The sequence below is a fragment of the Camelus bactrianus genome, chromosome 8, assembly GCF_048773025.1.
Source record: "Camelus bactrianus isolate YW-2024 breed Bactrian camel chromosome 8, ASM4877302v1, whole genome shotgun sequence".
Taxonomy (NCBI): domain Eukaryota; kingdom Metazoa; phylum Chordata; class Mammalia; order Artiodactyla; family Camelidae; genus Camelus; species Camelus bactrianus.
The window spans coordinates 64708486-64728663 of record NC_133546.1 but is presented as its reverse complement, the minus strand read 5'-3'; positions in this window follow the sequence as shown (position 1 = coordinate 64728663).

Below are 20178 nucleotides of genomic sequence, written 5' to 3'. Positions count from 1 at the left end.
CTGTGTTTTGAGTTCTTATCAATAGAGTTTTAAAATTTATAGACACTTTGAAATAAACGGAATCTTAACAAAATTTTATTATAATCCAGTAAGGAATGTGACAAAAAAAATCAACCCCATAACTCTGACCTTTCATCTTTTCTCTACCCTGAGTTTCTCTGAGATGGAGAGAGTTATTCAGTCTTCTTTCTGACAGAACTGTCCCCAGTTGGATATCCTCCCATGGTGAATAGAAATGCCACAGCATTTGTGCACTAAGGTCTCCTTGTTGAGGGCTGAGGAGGGATTCACGGAAAGCATTTGGACTAAGGGGAGATGAGAATGGAGAAAGGGAAAGAGAGGAGGAAAGACTCCCCTCAGAGAAGCTCACAACATAAACCCATAACCCCAATCACAACAAAGTGGGAAAGTACCACACCTCACCCACAGCTACTTAACACCCTTCACGTCTTCTCCACTGTTCGGGCAGGGGGAGCCCACATACATAATACTGTTCACTGGTGACTGACCAAGAGGTGAGACTGGAAAAGAAGAGGGTACTAGACACTTTTTTTGCCTATTAAACTTTATTTAAATAATAGTATATACAATTTAAATATGCACAGTATAATACTCATCTGCTTAACGTAATATTTTTGAGATTTATCCATATTGACACACGAAGCACTAGTTCACTGATTTTAGTTTCTATACAATTCTATATAGAAGAATGGACATGTATGTTGTTTCCAATTTTTTTGCTCACACACTTTTGCAATTCGCCATTTTATATATACCTCCTTATACATGCGCTACAGGAATTCCTTGAAGCTTGTAGAAGTGAAGTGGGTCAACCATAGCATGAGCACAGTTCTTCAAATTTACCAGGTCCCGATGCTGCAGTCTGCACCCTCACTGCAGGTACCAGAGTGAACGTTGCTCCACCGTCACTCAGGACTTTCTAATTGTAACATTTGGCTTATCTTTTAAGTATGAAGTGACCTCTCATTGCCGATTTAGTTTGCATCTATCAGAGTAGTGTGAGCTTGAGCAGCTGCCTATTTGTCTTCTGTGCCTTTCAAAAATATTCAGTTAAAGTGTACCCATTAAAAAGATGAAAAGAAGAAAACTCAGGAAGAAAAAGATCGCCTATAGAAAATGGGGATAGAGCGTCTCCATTAGTGTTAACTAGGGAACTGGAGACGTGGGGCATGGTGGAAAGAAAGGCAGGAATTATCCTAGTAGGGGAAGCTGGGGTGAGACCAGTCAGGTCAGAAGCAGCTTACATCAGGAGAAGGGGAGGCTCATCTGGGGCTGGTGTCCGCATTGGTGGGAGGGCACTGGAGTCCATGGGCAGGAATGTGAATTTCAGGCCTGAGGAAACGACAAATCCTCAGAGCATATTTGATCCATGAGTCATCACCCTATTGGACCGGCTGGAGTTCGAACCACACTTCCATTCCACTTTCCAGACCCCGCCTCCATGAGAAGTTAATTTGCATTGCATAACCCAGCCTTCTGGCGTAGACAAAAACTTTTCATTTTTTGAAATTATCAAAAATACTTATAGTTTGACTAAGCTAATCTAAAACACACAGCAGAAGCAGGCCATGCCCTCCGTTCCCTGGGCTGCAGCTGCGGGAGTGGCTGCACGTGTCTAAGCCATCGAGGGCCCGTCAGGGACCCTCTAGTAAAAGCAATGCTGTCTTAGCAGCAGGACGGCTGCGGAGGTTACCTGGGACCTCTTCCTCAGAAGTGACTGTCTCTCATGGGTGCCACTGTTTCCTGTCCCATTTCCTTCAGAACCTAAACTTTCGAGGCATTTGAGCCTGGAGCAAGTTCCACAACTCATTGCAGATGGAGGCATTTCATGTCCTGACCCAGCAAAATATTTTACAGTCCTGTTTCCTAATCCAGGAAAAGCTGAGTCTTACCCTTGTATAAGCCTAAACTTTGCCCTGAAAAATGAAAGCAATTCAATGAAACAATTGGGAAAAGCTTGCCTTTGTTCTGCTGAGAAGATTCAACATATGCCCCAGGGCCACAGCCCAGCCGGCCAGCAGGAGCCGCAGCCAACATCAGAAGGCGGCCAAGCCTGCCCAGAGCACCTGAGCCAGACACCAGACGTTTCTGCATCTTCTTCTTGGCGCTTCAGTAGAAGCAGGGTTTATTATTAGCTTCCTTAATATTAAGAGAGACCCCCTCAAAGGTCCTCAAATCTCCAGACAATATATATATTATAAAGTATACTGGGCAGACTCTTATTTTTCTGATTAAACTAGTTAAATTGAATTAAACTGGAAAAACTTTTGTCACAAATTTTAAAAGAGCATGCCAGGATAAATTAAAAGAAAAAAACCTGTTTCAAAATGGACATGAAGAAAATCACAACGGGAGAGGAGAGCAGAAGAGGCCATGAGGAAACGGGAGCGACCACCTGCCACGTTTTTTCTGGAAAGTTCTTGAAGCAAATGTTGATTTCACAGCCAGCAATTGATTCACACAGGCCTCCCAATAAAAGCGAAGGGATGGAAATTGCAAAGTTCATTGTCAGCGCGCGCGGTAAAGTAATATGCAAATTAGGGTCTTAAAATAAGCCTTGGAGAGGTCTGGGCCGCTTCACTCACAAGAAGGCAGCGTGGCTGCCATGTTCTTAGGGTTTAACTGCGCCGATCTCTGGTGGGGCGAGCGTGGAGCTCCTCCGAAGTGCGGTGTCGTGATTCATGGCATTTAGCGGATGGGAAGGGCCCTCTCCAGAAATAAGCCACTCCGCTGAGACTGGGCAGAAAACAGCCTGAAATGAGTCACACCACGTAAGGGGGTACAAAAGATGATTCACCAGGTCCCAAGGAAAGTACAGAGGCGGGAATGCTGGTGTACCCGGGGAACCTCAGGTCTGCATCTCTGAGCCCGGCGCTGAGCTGGCGGGATGAGGGGCTGGTGCTCCAGTGTGACGGATGGGGTGGGGCTGCGCCTTCGGGGGAGGTAGCGCAGCAGTGGCTGCTGGCTTTTCCGTCCAGGATCTTTGTGGCCGGGGGAGACATCTGTACTAAAGGCTCTGCAGAGGATGATGTGAAATGATTTATCCCGAAGACTGCACAGCTGGCATCAGATAAAACATTTGGAATCGTTTTAGATGTGCGTTACCTAGAGGCAGCATTCCCTCCCCAATGCTAAATTTAAACCATCCCTGCCATTTCAGACTCTACTGAAATCTGTTTCTCATAGAATGGCTCTGTCTTGGAAATAGCATGCGACCCCCCGCCCCGCCCTCGTAAAATGGAAGAGAATTTTAAACATGTAAATCACCCGTTCTTCTACCTCCCTCTCTCTTTCTCTCTCTCTACACACACACACACACACACACACACCCCTCTTTTAAGAAAAAAAAATTCAGATCGGAATGAGGAATGAAGAGAAGTGAGAGAGATGTGCTTCCCAGGACGGGGAGGGGCTGGTGGCCAGTGGCTGCCCACAGCTCACAGGCCGTGGGGCTGACTGACTCATGCACAAGCCCTAGGGGATCACCGATTTCCTCAGTCGCCCTTTAGGAGGAGAGAGACAGAAAACGTGATACTTTAAATGTTCCCACAGAATCACAGCTTTTCTGGATCCAAGGGAACCGCAGGCTTACCCTGCTGCCTGCCACGCCAGAGTATAAATAAGGCTGAGGAGCCCCACGTAGCTGAAACCCTAACAGAAACCATCTCTCCCACACACACGTTCGCACGCACTCAGGATCCCATGGGAATGCTTACACAGTCTGACAGAGGACCCTAGTCTGTGCTCGAATATTACAGCACGTTTCAAACCTTCCCGCATTTCTTGATGCACTTTCAAAGCAAAATCAACATGTGAACGTTAATCTCCTTACCTCAAGGATAGATCCTGTAACTATTCCAAGAAGTTAAAAGCCAAGTTTAAGCAGAACTCAGGAAGCGTTCCAGTGTGGAGTCCAAATGCAAAAACTCTTTGCTGTTGGTAAATAGGGGTCTTGCTTGCCTTCTTGATGATGATAACCCCCCGTCACAGGACACCACCTTCTTAACTCTCCCCACCTGTCTTGGTTTCTTGTGGTGACGATGCTACTGCTTCCCGTGGCACTTCACCTGCCTGGAGTGAGTTAGCCAAGGAGTGGGATGCGATTGGCAGGGAAGGATGCCTAGGGTTCTGCGTGGTTGGTGGCAGTGCTCATAAATGTCTGTAAGGACAAGGAAGGGTTACCAGGCATGCTTTGTCTTGTCCAAGTATCCTCCCCGCTCCCCCTGGTGTGGCCCAGAAAGAGCATGTGACTGAGGGGCTTCCCTGCCCCTACTGTAAGGCCAGCCGACTGGCAGGGTCCTGGGAGCCCTTACCAACAGTGAGTGGTTCAGTGAGAGCTGGGAAAAGGCTTTGGTTGTTCCCAAGGCAACAGACCCTCTGAATACTTTCATAGAGAGTCCAAACCCTCCTGGCTCCTCGGTCTCTTGAGTTTCCTGGGTTTTCTATCAAGGTCATTTGCCAAAACTACCGTTACCACCATGCTTTGAGATTTCCATGCTCAGTAAACTTGGCTGGAATCTTCCACTTGACATTGTAAGAGGTGTGACATAAAGCCTCTAGGGGAGAACGTGGTTCTTTGTAGGAAGCCCTAACCCCTACATCACACCCCACTTCAGGCATCAGTCTTCTTTTAACTCACAACATCAGTGCTTCTGGCTTTAATTAATACCAGGAAACCACCTGCAGTCCTCACTACCACAGCCAAGTGCGTTAGCCTTCCCAGGGTTCTGCCGTGTTTTTCACCCATAGTAAATTTTGCTAAAACACCTAAATCCCTCACACTTGTAACACGTGTCTTTTTTGTTTGTTTTTGGGGGGAGTTTAGGGGTTTTTTGTTTGTTTCCCTCACACGTCTTAATGAGGGACTTGCCATCAAGAGGATGTTCTCTGAAAAGTAAAGCCATTCTTGACAACCTAGTGTGTAACAGCATACACTGGTGAACGCACGTTACTCCTTTGTATCACTTACCATGTTGCTTTGTCAATTATTGGACTGTGAGCTCCCCACAAGATAACTGTAAAGTATCTACTGTATGTAACCACCTTGGGAAGGGATAGATTAGAAGTCTGAGATTAATAGATACACTTTACTGTATTTAAAATAGATAACAAGGACCTACCGTATAGCACAGGAAACTATATTCAATTTCTTATGACATAACGGAAAGAATCTGAAAAGAATATATATGTGTATAACTGAATCGCTTTGCTGTACACATGAAACTAACATTGTAAATCAGCTACACTTCAATAAAAAATAACAACAACAACAACAAAAAGAATAACCCTTCTATAGTGACAAAGATGACATTGCTATATTACCAAGTCAGAATGTTCTACACTGCGCTGCCCTACTGATTATAAACATCTTTTGGGCGGAGTTAGGCCAAAGTAAGTTACCACAACGAAGGCTTACTAATGAAGACCAGTCCACTCCCTGCTTGGTTACTAAAATCTTTACTCAGTGCTCAGAACAATGATTGATTGATTCCCTGATGACTTTCAGAACACACACAGAATCCTTATTTTTCTTTTTAATTAAAACATGCATTGATTAGCAGATCTTGACAATACATCTTCAATCACTCAAATCTTTTTTTTTTAATATCGCAAAATGCTCAGCAGGCAAGAAGCATGAGACCAAGACTCAGAGTCAAATATAAAATGAGGCATAACTCTTAGGCATATTTCTTTTCTAATAAAAACATATTTTCAGAGCTCTCCTTTTGTGAAAAAAAAATTTATTGAAGTATAGCTCATTTACAATGTTAGTTTCAGGTGACCAGCAAAGTGATTCACTTATACATATACACACATACATATATATATTTTTTTCTTTTCAAATCTTTTCCATTATAGGTTATGACAAGAATTGAATTTTGTTCCCTGTGCTGTACAGTAAGTGCTTGTTGTCACAGCTCTCCTTTTGACATAAAGCGATAGTTTGGGTTCTCCTGGGAGATGGTTTATAATACCAGCTGGCTCCTGAGGGTTTCCAGTGCTCCTGGTCAGGGCTGGGCTCTGCTTTTCTACAGAGGAATCAGGGTAACTGAACGGCCATTGATAATATGTGCTGGGGGACTCTGAGCTATTCCTTAGTGCCTCAGCCCAGAATAGCCTATTTGAGAATAGAAAATAAAAGCTAATTCCCACTTTGAGAGCTCAAAGAGCTTTGTGATTTTAAAAAACTATCTTTGATGGCAACTCACTGAGATAAGGAACAAGTTTTAAGCAGACCCTGTTGGAATGTTGCAGTGCTAGGCAGGAAAGGGCTCAGGGTGCCAGCAGGCAGGCTGCAGTACAGTCAAACAACTGGGGTTGAACCTCTGCACTAATTTCCGGGCTATGCGCCGCCAGCCTGGCTTCCTGCTGAATCATCACTTCATGTTTTCAGGCAATACCCTGACCCACTATGTGAAACTAAATGCGGAATCATCTTCCTGTTGGTGTTAAAACTTTTGCTAATTGAAATCCTGGCCTTTAGAGCCACTACTGTCATTGTTTAAAATACTGCCATAGTGATGTTTGGGAGTGCTTGGAATTATGTTCTAGTGGAAAAATCTATATGAAATAAATGCCCAGTTTAAAAGTCATAAGGGCAGCAGAGCAAGGGCATTTGTCACTGAAACTATGATTCACAGAGGCTCCAGGTTTTGCTGTTCCAAGTGTTCTGTTTAACTAGGAGTATATGCTTAAATGCTATCCTTCACTAATCCAAGATTTTGAAGCACTGTTTATTCAGTAGCCAATGAAGACAGGCCTCTCATCTGGGTGGGAAAATGGACTGTCAAATTGAATTTTTAATTCTTATTTTTTATTGAAGTGCAGTCAATTTACAATGTTAGTTTCAGGTGTACAGCAAAGCGATTTGGTGATACATATACATACATATATTTTTTTCAGATTCTTTTCATTACAGCTCATTACAAGAAATTGAATATAATTCCCTGTGCTATACAGCAGGTCCTTCTTGTTTATCTATCAAATTGATTTTTTTCAGTGTCCTCTGTGTTAAAGGCAGGCATTCTGACTATCATCACTGGAATTCAAATTAGGTCCTAAGAGTATTTGGATTGCGTGCCCACTACCTGACGTCTCTGACATTCAGATAGGCGCCGAGTCACAGCTGTGTGTGGGCAGACGGAGCGGAGCTGGGGCAGCTGCAGGGCTGTGGAGGTCGATCTATACAAAACGTTCTTCCTGGGGATGGGGGGAAAGGCAGAGATGCTGAACAAGACGACCAGCATTTATTCACGTGACCATTTACAATTCAGCATGACCATGTACAATTTGTGGGAACACAAACTCAGCCTATTGGCTTATCCCAGTATCCTGGGGTGCAAGGGTGGAAGAAAAGAGCAAATGACACTCCAGTTTACTATCCTGGAAAGTGCACAAGAGAGCTGCTTGGTCAGGGAAAATTTTAAGCTTTAGTACTTAAATGTATGGACATAGCTTTGTTGGGGGGTGCATTGAGATTCTTTTAAAAGCTCTTCTTTCTGGTTCAAAATAAAAAGCAAAGACAGTGTCCATGAGGCACACTGCCATTCAGAACCATCCCCTGTCCATAGAAACGGTATGACTTCAGTCCCCATGTGTGGTTTAAGTCTGCAGAAGTATAACCTTAATTCTTGGTAAAGCAGTATCTTAGGTCTATAAAAAGAAGTATAGGACTTTGCATTCATCTCCTAATTGAAAACATGTTTGGGAAATGCAATGGTAAAGGAAAGGAGGTGAAACTTAGGATCTCTGGGAAAAGGAAAGTGCCCTAATTCTCTGCACACTTGGACCCTCACTTGATTTCTGCCTGTGCTCTCGAGCCCTCACCATGATACCCTCTGTGAGCACAGGTCTGAGTTCCAGGGCTCTTCTGCCTCTGAACCCCACCCAGTTGGATTTGGTGATGTCACACTGTCAGCACAAGACCCACTGGCTCAGACGCCCTGCTGCCAAAACTCCTGGAGTCTCAGGCTGCCCATTCTTTCTCTAGTTTAGCCTCGTTTTCAGGATTGAGTCTCTGTCTACATTTCCCTTTATTTCTTGTCAGTTACCCTGTCTGCGAGGCTCCTAAGCCCAAGTGAATGGAGGTGGGGACCTGGTGGTTCTCACCAAGCCATGTCTGGAGATGACTCCTGCCCGCCCTGTCCTCTCGCCCAAACATGGGCAGATCATCCAGGATCACGACTCTTGTTTGCTGAGTCCAAGAGCCCAATTCTCAGTCTCTGGGCCGCTGTTGACTTCAGAGCTGTAGGACTATGTCACTTGTCACCCAGATGGTGGCAATAATCCCTCCCCTCCCACGTGCACTTTTTTTTTTAACTTTGTATTTTGAAATAATTATACGCTCACAGAAAGTTGCAGATATGATGGAGTCCCCTGTAGTTTTCAACCAACTTTATAATATCAAAAGTGTAGCTATAGAGGGGAGGGGATAGCTCAAATGGTAGAGCCCAGGCTTAGCATGCAGGAGGTCCTGGGTTCCATCCCCTAATTACGTCCCCCTGCGAATGAATGAATGAATGAGTATAGCTAGAGTATGCCATCACAGTTGTAGGACAGTATATCGTGATACAGCACAATATCAAAACCAGGAAGCTGACGTTAGTATATTACTGTTGGCTGGACCACAGTGCTTACTCAGTTTTCATCACTTTTAACCTGTATTCGTGTATGTGTGTGTATGTGTACGTACAGTTCTGTAGTTTTATGCCATGTATAGATTCACGTAACGACCACCACAATCAAGACACAGAGCTGTTGCATCACCAGAAAAGAGCTCCTTTGTGCTGCCTCTGTGTGTCCGTGCCCCTCTCCCTCAGCCACCCCCTCCCCACCCTGAGTCTCTGTCCCCCGCCAACCACTGAGCCGTTCATCTCTCTACTTCTGTCATCTTGAGAATGTTACATACATGAAATCACACAGTGTGTAATCTTTCAAGACTGATTTTTTTTTCCACTAAGCATAAGGTCCTTGAGGTCTATCCAGGCTGTTGCTTGCATCATGAGTTTATTCCTTTTTATTGATGAGTAGTATTCCGTGGTGTGGGTAAGACAGAGCTTGTTCCGTTGAATGAGGCCTAGGAGGGTTATTGCTGCCACCTCAGAGACGAGCTACACAGTCCTCCAGCTCAGGGAGCACACGGTGGGAGACGTGGTTGAAGACTTAAGTCTCTTCCAGCACTTCACCCTTACAGTTACAGCGACTATGAACATTTGTATACAGGTTTTATGGAACATAAGTTTTCATTTCTCTAGGATAGATGCCCAAGTGTGCAATTGCCGGGTCATGCGGTAAGTGTGTATCTGGTTTTACAAGAAACTGCTGAACTGTTTTCCAGAGTGGCTGTACCATTTTACATTCCCACCAGCAAATAAGAGACCCTGTTTCACCACGTCCTCCCTCACCAGCACCTGGTATCATCAGTATTAGCCTCCTTTTCATTGTAGCCATTCCAGCAGGCATGCAATGATACCTCGCTGCGGTTTGAATACGTTTTTCTAATGGTTACTGATGTTGAACACGGATTCGTGTGCTAATTTGCCATCCGTATCTCCTCTGTAGTAAAATACCTTTCACCCGTTTTATAACTGGATTGTTCTTTTTTAAAATGTTGTTCTTTATACGGCCTAGATGGAATCTGCAGCTTTTCTTTCATCCTCTTAACAGTGTCTTTCGTGGCTCAAAGGTTTGGGGTTGGTATTTTTTTCTTTTCTTTTACGGTAGTACTTCTGATATCATGTCTACGAACTCTGCACCTCCAAAAGAAGCAAAAACATGTGTTTGTATGTGTTTAATTTGCATAAAGGAACTGGAAGGACAACTGATCTAATAAAAGTGTGGAGAGTCTGTAGTGGGAACAGGAGGATGCAGGCGGGAGGAGGGGGTGTGACGCTTCATCTTTTTGTATTGTTGCAGTTTGTAGATATATGAATACATTAATTTTAAAAATAGAGCATGGGTTTTAGAGTCAGATCACAGCTACAGTCCAGGCTCTACAGATCCGCTGTTGGAGCTTGGGAAAGTTGTTTATTACTTCAGTTTTCTCATCTGTAAAATTGAATGTAAAAAATAGACATAATAATTCAACAGTTTTTAATGAAGACTAGATGAGATAATGCATGTGAAAACACTCACTTTAATAAGTGGTGAATCAGTTATGGAATCAAACTATGAATCATGAACCAGAGCAAAATTTGTATTTTATGTAAAATAGTTCAGACTTAACCCGTGACTTCACGTTGTCTTTGGTGACACACTGTGCAGTTTGCTAGGCTTGTCACATTCTGCCGAGGAATTCAGTGGCTGCATTTGCGATCTCTGCTTCTCCAATTTACGCTGTTTTGATGAGTAAGCATTTTTAAGTGCTTAGAATAAACTTTGTTCTTTACATGAACTGGAACCTCTAATATTCCCATTAGGTAGGGATTATAATTCTTAATGTATAGGAAAGAACCCAGGGCTCAGAGAGGTAAAATGACTCACTAGTTTGTCTAATTGCAGAGTTTTTATATCTAACTTTGATGCCAGTGTGATTCAAAATATTCTCCATAGAACTCCAGTCCCTAGGGATATTGCTAAAAAAGAAAAAGAAAAGAGTTCATTGGTTAAATGAATTTACATTTTAAAATAAAGTAAATCATGTTATAAAGGTCCCTTCTTGAGAGTTTTCAATGCATAGTAGCAAATTAAAGGTCCTGAGACATCCTGTATTATTTAACCCAGCATTTTCCAAATTAATTTAGCCACAGGGCTTTTTAGAAATATATAGGACTATCAACACTGCTCAGAATTAGCATTTGCATAGAAAACATTTTAGGGAAACCTGCACTGAGCATATATTCTGCTGTGTTTTAAAATGATCTTTTTGTAAACTGTCTAATCCTGATTGTGATACCAAAGCACTAAAGCTTCACAAGAACTCTACAGACAGTTCATTTATATGGTGCTATAGCATCTTACTGATGAAAGTAGTAATCCTATGGCAAACTTAGTGAAATTTTATAGACACACACACACATTTATATATGTGTATGTATACACACACACACATACATACATGAATACCCCTTTGGTTTCTGAAGATAACCCTAGAGGAGTAGCAAGTTTGCACCAACAACTCTAAGGGTAAATGATGTTAAAGAGAACAGAAATCTGTTTCCTAGTAAGCCTGCTTTTCACCTTGAATGGTGTGCACACAATTCTGAAAAGTCTAAGATAAGGTCATTTTGAGGCTCTAACTAATCCAAAATAAATGTTGTTTAACATACAAGCAAAGAACAAATTTATTTTCTTTCAGTCTCAGTCACTACTTTTGATTGTAGTACTTATTACAAATGTCTCCTCTTCTAGGCTCTCAGAACACTCTGCGTGCTGTTATTTTCCGCCACTCACCGCTGTCGGTCCCCAGACAGGAGACGCGCGCTCCCTAATCCCTGTCCTTGACTTCTGCCCTGTGTGTAGTAGCCTTTTAAACAAGTGCTCAGTAGTGAATGTGATGGTTTTAGATACATACCTATGGATATACATCTAACATGAAATCATACTCAGTCCTCTTTACTACCCCTAAAAATTTTCCGTTTCTAATGATGCAAAATGAGTCAAATACGCTATTCTATTTTATAGTAACAGCATCAGAGTAATGAGCAAACCCAGGCTTGTCACTGCTGTGTTATTCTTGGAAGGTAAAGGAAAATTCATCTTTTCATTCCAGCTTAATGTTCTTTCCATCTTGCTGGGATTGGAAATAAAAGGAATACTGGAGTTATAAAATTTGAACGTTTTTCTATTTTTATTGATAAGTGCAATGAGTAGTTTGTTTCAAAATTATTTTTAAAACCTATAAATTACGTAATTGAATCTAGTGACATATGTAACAAACAGCACTTTAGAGATACAATAGCTATGAACTCATTTTCTCTAGGGTCTAAACTAAGCCATTTAATAGTATAAGGTATAAATTGTTAATGAATTGAACTTAAGATGCTTTATTTTCTATCGTATTAGTAAATAATTTTTTCTAGTGAGGGAATCTATTACTTCCTCTTTGTCCTAAACTACTTGAAGTATGCAAAATACACTTTTATAATATTTTAGGATGTATTGTTTCCTAGAACTTTAAGACTGAGTCATTAGACATAGAAAACCGACTGTGGTTACCAGTGGGGAGGAAGAGGGAAGGGATAGATTAGGAGTTCGGGCTTAACAGATACACATTGCTAAAGTAGATAAACAACAAGGACAGTAGCACAGAGAACTATACTCAATTTCTTGTAACGAGCTGTAATGGAAAAGAATATGAAAAAATATTTATGTATATATGTATAACTGAATAGCTTTGCCGTACACCTGAAACTAACATTGTAAATCGACTACCCTTCAATAAAAAGCAAGAATTTTTTAAAAAGATTGAGTCATTAGAGTAAGCTACACAGTGGTGTGTAGCAAAATTTAGCCTGATTTGAAGTACATGACTTGATTTACAAAACAAAAAAAGGGCTTTATTTTGCCTTCTAACTGTTTAAAGCTTATTTGGCTCACAATAAAAAGAAAACAAAAATAGGTAATTGCACTTTGTGTAATTCTGTTTAAACATTTATCCACCTAGCAACTGTTCTCATACAGAATACAAAAACAAAAAAACAAAACCAAAAAAACCCCCAAAGAACTAACTGGTACTTTTTCAATTCTTAAGCTAACAATTGTGAAACAATTCACAACTTAAAATTCTAAACTAACATGCCATCTGTTCCCATGAATCTGAAAGATAGTGCCGCATTTGGAGACCTTTATTATTAAAGCATGACATTTGGACTTTTGAACTCCTGGTAACTTGCTTTAAAAAAAAGCTCTAATTTCTCATTTTGGAATATCTTTAGGATGTTTCATGTTCTTAAAACAGTGATTCCAAAGAAGAATCTGAGGCCCAAATGAAACATAAAATTAAAATCAATTTTTAAAGTGTTTAATAGAAATCAACTTGAAGCATTCATAAATTTTAAGTGATTCTCTTAACTTCCTGCTTTGGCTTTATCTTCTTTCCTGCCCGATAGTCCATTTAGGAAGACACAGCACTTCACATGCTTGTTAGGAAAGGGTTTATTCAAGTCTGCTTCTCTACTGCAATAACTACGTGGCATATATTGGTAATTTATCAGAATACATAATTTACCTCTCATCATATATTAATACATCATAATAGGATTTAAAAGTTTAATTTTACTTGAACAAATATAAAGAATATTCAGGGCCATGAACAAGATTGCATATGTGTAAATAATCCAAATGTTTGTTACATTCCACCACAGATTTCGCCTTAAAATACCTACTACAGTTACAACACAGACTGAAGACAGATATTTTATGCTTGGACATTTCCTGAAGTTGGGGCTTACTTTATGAAGGAAACTTGGCTGAATAATTAGAGTGGTCGCGTTAACCAAGTTCGGGTCACTTACTTTACCCAGTCACAAATTTTCAGATTAAACAATCAATATTTAAATCAATATTTACACTGAACAAGAATTCATGTCTGGTTCTCTTTTCTGTGAAGCCGTATATCTACTTACTGCATTTTTGAGTTTATAGTTAATTTTACAATCTTAAAATTGTTATAAAAAAAAATACACTTGCAGATTCTAGAAGTCAAACCCTGCTAAATTAGATTTGTGCCAAAAGTTGCCCCCTGGTCCTAGCTAAGAGATGATCACTTTCAGCTCGTTTCTTGTTTCTCTTTTTTCATTCAACTTATTCTCTGATTGACATAAAAAGCAGTACCTATTTAATGTGTACAACTTGATGACTTTGGGGGTATGAAAAAATCCATAAAACCATCATCCCTATCAAGGCTACAGACATACCCATCACCCGCCAAAGTTTCCTCCTGCCCCTTTATTAGTAGTATTTTGTATGTTGTGTGATAACAACATACAATCCACCCTCATGGCAGACTTTAAGTGTACGATCATTGCAGGTGCTCTGCTGAATAATAGATCTCCAGAACTTACTCATGCAAGGTCAGTTAGTTTGGCCCTTTCCAGTTGACTGAGGAAATAGCATGTACGTGTGCGTGCGCGTGCGCACACACACACACAGTCACTGCAGGGAAAGAGGCCATGCTTTGTGAGCTGCAACATGGAAGCCCAGAGTAGAACTGATGGTGAGCCAGTGAGAAGCTGTTCTGTGGTCAGCCTGATGCTGAGATGCTCTGGGTCATGAGCAAAGCAGCATGCAGAAGTGTACTACAAGCCAGCTGACCCACCATTCCTGAGTTTCACCAACGTGGATGACCAAATCTAGCTGGAAAAACTTTGTATCAAGGTATAATGGACATACAACATTATATTAGTTTCAGGTGTACAACAGAAAGGTTTGGTATTTGTATATACTGTGAAATGATCACCACAATAAACCTAGTTAACAGCCACCACCATATGTAGTCACAAAAATTTTATAACAGTGCTGTATATTACATCCCCATAACATACTTAGTTTATAATTGAAAGTTAGTATCTTTTGGATCTCTTCACCCATTTTGGCCATCCCTCACCTCCCACCCCTGGCAACCACCAGTCTGTTCTCTGTATCTATGAGCTTTTTTCTTGTTTTGTTTGTTTGTTTTGTTCCAGATTACACACATAAGTGAGATCACACAGTACGTCTTTCCTGTCTAACTTACCTCACTTAGCACAATGCCCTCAAGGCTCATCCCTATTGTTGCAAATAGCAAGATTTCCTTCTTTTTATGGCTGAATAATATTCCACTTGTGTATGTATGTGTGTCACATTTTCTTTATCTATTCATCCATCAGTGGGCGCTTAGGTTGTTTCTGTATCGTCACTATTGTAAATAATAGTGCAATGAACATGGGGGTGCATATATATTTTTGAATTAGTATTTTCATTTTCTTCAGATAAATACCCAGAAATAGCAGCTGGATCATGTGGTAGTTCTATTTTTAGTCTTTTGAGGAAACTCCATACTGTTTTACACCAATTTCATTCATTCCTACAAAACAGTGCACAAAGATTCTTTTCTCCACATACTCAACACTTATTTCTTGTTTATTTGATAATAACCATTCTAACAAGTGTGAGTGATAACTCATTGTGGTTTTGATTTCCATTTCCCTGAAGATTAATGATGTTGAGCATCTTTCCATGTACCTATTGGCCATCTCTGTGTCTTCTTTGGGAAAATGTCTATTCAGGTCCACTGTCCATTTTTAATCAAAAAAATTTTCTTTCCTACTGAGTTCTTTATACATTTTGAATATTATCCCCTTATCAGATATATAATTTGCAAATATTTTCTCCAATTCAGTAGATTGCCTTCCCATCTTGATGGTTTATTTTGCTGTACAGAAACTTTTTAGGTCGATGTAGTCCCACTTCTTTGTTTTTGCTTTTTTTGCCTTTCTCTTGGTGCCAAATCCAAATGATCATCACAAAGACCAGTGTCAAGTAGCTTACCGCCTGTGTTTTTTCCCAGGAGTTTTATGGTTTCAGGTATTAAGTTCAAGTTTTTAGTCCATTTTGAGTTAACTTTTGTGTATGGTGTGGTAGTTGTCATGTTTCATCATTTTATATGTGGCTATCCAGTTTTCCCAACGCCATTTATTGAAGAAACTACCCTCTCACCACTGTATAATCTTGGCTCATTTGTAATCAGTTAACTTGCCAATGGGCGGGCCCTCTATTCTGTTCCATTGATCCAAGTGTCTGTTTTTATGCCAAAACCATACTGTTTTGATTACTATAGCTTTAAAACCAGGAAGTGTGATACTACTTTGTTCTTCTTTCTCAAGATTGCTTTGGCTATTCCTATTCGAGGAATTTGTGGCTCTGTACACATTTAGGGATTGTTTGTTCTATTTCTGTGAAAAATGCCATTGGAATTTTGATAGGGATTGCATGTGATCGATAGATTGCTTTGGGCAATATGGACATTTTACTAATATTAATTCTTCCAATCCGTGTACACAGAGTATCTTTCCATTTATTTGTGTCTTCTTCCATTTCACCCATATTTTATTGTTTTTAACAGGTCTTAGTTATATTAATCCCTAGGTGTTTTATTCCTTTTGATGGAGTTGTAAATGGAACTTTCTTAATTTCTCTAATACTTTATTATTAATGTACAGAAACATAACAGATTTTTATATATTGATTTTGTATCCTGTAACTTTGCAGAATTCATCAGTTTTAACAGTTTTTTGGTGGCATCTTTGGGGATTTACATAAATAATATGTTATCTGCAAAGAGTGAAGTTTTACTTCTTCCTTTCCAATTTAGATGCTTTTTATTTATTTTTGCCTAATTCCTCTAGTTATAACCTCTAATACTCTGAATAAAAGTGGTGAAAGTGAGCATCCTTGTTTTAATCCTGGTCTTAGAGAAAGAACTGAGCTTTTTCCCATTAAGTATGGTGTTAGCTGTGATCTTGTCACATATGGTCTCTATTATTTTGAGGTATGTTCTCTCTAAACCCACTTTGTTAAGGGTTATCACAAATGGATGTTGGATTTTGTCAAATAACTTTCTGCACTTATGCATATGATCAAATGGTATTTATCCTTTATTTCGTTAATGTGGCATAACAAATTGATTGGCCCATCTTTGCATCCCTGAAATAAATCCCACTTCTTCATGATGTATGATCATTTTAATGTATTGTTGAATTCAGTTTGCTAATATTCTGTAAAGGATTTCTGTATTTGTGTTAATCAGGCCAGTAGTTTTCTTTTGTTGTGACATCCTTGCCTGGTTGTGGTATCAGAGTAATGCTGGCCTTGTAAAATGAGTTGGAAGTGTTCCCTTCTCTTCTATATGCTGAGGGTTTGATGATTGGTATTAATTCTCCTTAAATGTTTGGTAGAATTCACCAGTGAAGCCCCCTGTTCCTGGACTTTTGTGTGTTGGGAGGTCTCTGATTACTGATCCAATCTACTTACTAGTTATTGGCCTATTCAGGTTTTCCATTTCTCCATGATTCATTCTTGGTAGGTTGTATGTGTCTAGGGATTTATTCATTTTGTCTAGGTTGTCCAGTTTGTTGGCATATAAATGTTCACAGTAATCTCTTATTATCCTTCCTATTTCTGTGGTATCAGATGTAACGTCCCCTCTTTCATTTTTGATTTTGTTTTGAGTTATCTTTTTTCTTGGGGAGTAAGTCTACCTAAAGGTTTGCCAATTTTGTTTGTGTGTATATATACACATATACATATGTGTGTGTGTGTGTGTGTGTGTATAATGAACAGCTTAGTTTCACTGATTTTTTAAATTGTCTTTTAAGTCTCTAATTTATTTCCACTCTAATCTTTATTTCCTTCTTTCTGCTAACTTTGGACTTTGTTGCCCCTTTTTCTTTCTTTCTTTCTTTTTTAGTGTTTTTGAGGTGTAAAGTTGGACTGAGATGTTTGTTTCTTGATGTAGGCATTTATTGTTATAAACTTCCTTTTTAGAACTGCTTTTGTTGCTTTACATAAGTTTTAGTGTATTTCTGTGTTCATTTTTCTCAAGCACCTTTTTTACTTTAATTTCTTCTTTGATCCATTTGTTATTCAGTAGCATGTTGCTTAATATCCATATATTTATGAATGTCCCAGTTTCTTCTTGTAGTTGAATTATTATTTCATACTAATATGGTTGGAAAAGATGCTTGATATGATTTCTGTCTTCTTAAATTTATTAGGGCTTGCTCTGTAGCCTAACATATGATCTATCCTGGAGAATGTTCCATGTGCACTTGAAGAATATATATCCTGTTGCTTTTAGATGGAATGTTCTGTATGTATCTGTTAATTCAATCTAGTCTAACATGTCTTTTAAGCCCAGTGTTTCCAAACATTTTCTGTCTGGATGCTCTATGGAAAAAAATGGTTTTCTTAATAGCAAGTATAATTAGAACTAGTGGATTTTAGGGCACCTAAGGAAATTTCTGAAGAAAATTTTAAGCCTACTAAATATTTAAATTTTTTTTAAAAGTAAGCAATTTACAAATATCCCCCTTTTGTTATCAACTAAGGAAAGCCCCCTCATTTGGTAATAAACAAAATCTAAGGCTTTTAAATTTATATAGCAAGTGATTTCCACTCTCTTCCAATTACAAACCTTTACTGCAGTATGGACAGTAATTCTGCCTAGATTATCAAGCCTAGGCATGTATCTCCACTTTTCTTTCACCTCATAGTATCTGTCTTCAGTGATGCGGTTTTTAAACTTCAGCATGCATCAGAATCACCTGGAGGGCTTGTTAAAACATTGATTTTTGGATCCACTCCCTGCATTTTGGATTCCATAGAACTGGAGTGAAGCTCAGTAATTACCATTTCTCATAAGTTCCCAGTGATGCTGATGTTAATGTGGAGAACTAACTGAGAGCCACTGATCTATGATTAGCCTCAATTCCTTTCCCATAATTTGAGAGAAATAAATAGTACTTGTTCTTCTTTCCAACAAGTTTTACTTTGTACTCGATTCCATCTTCATCCTCATTTTGCAGTTATTTCTTCTTTTCCCAGCAACTCCAGTCTCTTTCTATACACACTGAATTCTCACTTGCTTTCTTGATGCATAGACTTCCATTTTTTAAAACACAAAACAAGTGCCCCATCTACCATTTCTGTCTCATTCATCTACCTGTTAACTGCCAAACTTCTATATAAAATATCCTTGAAATAAAACCTCTACATTCTCTCACCTTTCATCATTACTTGGATCATCTCTGAATCAATTAGTCCCAGCAGGAAACAGACAGCACTCTCAACTTAGGCAAATTGGGTGAAGTGTGGGCAGGATGTAGGGAAACTACAACGGATAATGCAGTAACCTGGGTTAGAAACAATGGAAAATCTCCTGCCATTCCTAGATCTGAATGGGTGAAGGAAAGCAACATTGACCAGCATCTGCAGACAGGGTGCTGTGCGGAAAGTGAGCTGCCTGATAGGAGCTGTGACCTTCCTGTGAGGAGTGTAGCTCATAGCAACACCATGGAGGTGGTGATGTGTGTTTGCGGGGGAGCTTCTTACTCTCCTCCAGTCTGTATGCTATTATGCTAGTGCTCCCAACTGGCTAACGTAACCAGAAGCCAGAGGAAAAATGAGCTGGTTGATGAAGTCCTAAGAGTTCAACCTCAAAAGATATAATAGTGGGGAGAAGAACAGAACGGATCTGAGGTGCCAATAGACGGTATCCAGCATGGTTCACCCCTTTTGCTCTTCAGCATCTATTCTTGTTCTTTATTGAGGTAACAAATTTGTATCCTCAACATAGGAAACATACAAAGTCCTGTAAGCTACCATTTCATAAGGGGTTGATGTCAATTCAGTCATATTCTTCTCTTGAATACAATAAAACTTTCTCTAGGATAGACCATATATTAGATAAAAGATGTCTTAATACATTTAAAATTACTTGAAACAATACAAAATAAGTTCTCCAAATTTAATAAAATTAAATTAGAAATCAACAACAAAAGGATATTGGGGAAAATTCCCAAATATTTTGAAATTAAATAATACAACTTTAGAGTAATCCCTGGTTCAAACAGGAAATCAAAAAGAAATTTTTAAATATTTTGAACTGAATGAAAATGAAAGTACAACATGTAACAACTTAGGGAATGCAGCTAAAACAGTGCTTACTGGTAAATTTACAGCTTTAAATGCCTGTATTTGGAAAGAAGATCTTAAGTCAATAATTAAAGCTTAAACATCTAGAAAAAGAACAGCAAATTAAAGCTAAAGCAAGGAGAAAAAAAGGAAATAATAAAGATCAGGGTTAAAACAAATGGGAAAAAGACAAATAGAGAAAAGATCAACGGAAACCCCAAAGTTGGTTCTCTGGAACAATAAAGTGGATATGATCAAGGGGAAAAAAGGAGAAACAGACTACTAAAATCAAGAATGAAAGTGGGGACCTCACCACCAACCTTACAAAAATTGAAAGGATTAGATGGAAATGCTGTGAACAACTTTATGCCAACAAACCAGACAATTTAGATGAACTGGAAAAATTCCTAGAGACATAAATAATTGAAAATGACTCAAGATACAGAAAATCTTAACAGACCTGTAACATGTAAAGAGAAAGTAATTGAATTAGTAATTAAAAATTATCCCACAAAGAAAAGCCCATACTCAGATGGTTTCCTTGAT